Below are 911 nucleotides of genomic sequence, written 5' to 3' on the forward strand. Positions count from 1 at the left end.
TGCAATCATCTAATGAAGTAGGCATTAATACTATTTTATTTTAAAAGATAAAGAAACAAATTTATGGAAGACAGATCACTCTCCTAAAGCCTCACCATCTCTTAAGCGCCAAGCACTGTGTTAAACTCTTCACTTGCATTGTTAAATTTTATTTTTAGAGCAACTACTTAAAATTGTAACAGTGAAATGCTTGATGTCTTCGACTTCATCTTGTTCAAGCCTGTTTTGTTCCCTTGGCCTTCAGGCTAATAACTTTTGCTTAGTCTTGTATATAGACATGCAAATTATTAGAGGAATTCTGCTGCAGCTTAAGGAGATAAGGGAAGTCTGTACCGATTATCAAAGATTTGCAGGAACTTTATGATTGGATTCACTTTGACTAGCACAATCTTCCTCAAAGCCTTGCTGGTGCCCAGATATCTTTGGTGGTCAATCACCTCTTGCCTCTCCTGTTTCTCCTCTCCTTGACATAAAAGAAGCCTGAACTCTGTACTTTTTGAAGATGTATTTAAGGTACCACGAGAGCTTCCATCTACTCAAAATTCTGACATTTTGAGTTTTGGCCTTTTGAAGCATCAGACACGGACTTCGCACCTTTAATAAAATGATGACTTTTAAGACTTGAGCTATATTGCTTGTGCCTACATATATTTTCTTAAAAATATATTTTTTTGAACCTCAGCATTACAATTGATATGTGTTGTCAAGTGGGGTATAATAAGATACAGACTAAACTTTTCTAAAATTTGTGTGTCAGAAATGCAAGCACTTTCTTTCTATAGAATTAGAGCTCTAAATGGAGTTGAATAAGTCTTAAATAATAGCCACTAAGAAATATAGCATTGCATTATAACAAGTATTTAAAAACAAAAAGCTTTGTTGAAAGAGTTGGGTGTTTTCTCACTTTTTTC

Source organism: Pteropus vampyrus, unplaced genomic scaffold (assembly GCF_000151845.1).
Source record: "Pteropus vampyrus isolate Shadow unplaced genomic scaffold, Pvam_2.0 Scaffold3, whole genome shotgun sequence".
In the NCBI taxonomy this organism is placed as follows: domain Eukaryota; kingdom Metazoa; phylum Chordata; class Mammalia; order Chiroptera; family Pteropodidae; genus Pteropus; species Pteropus vampyrus.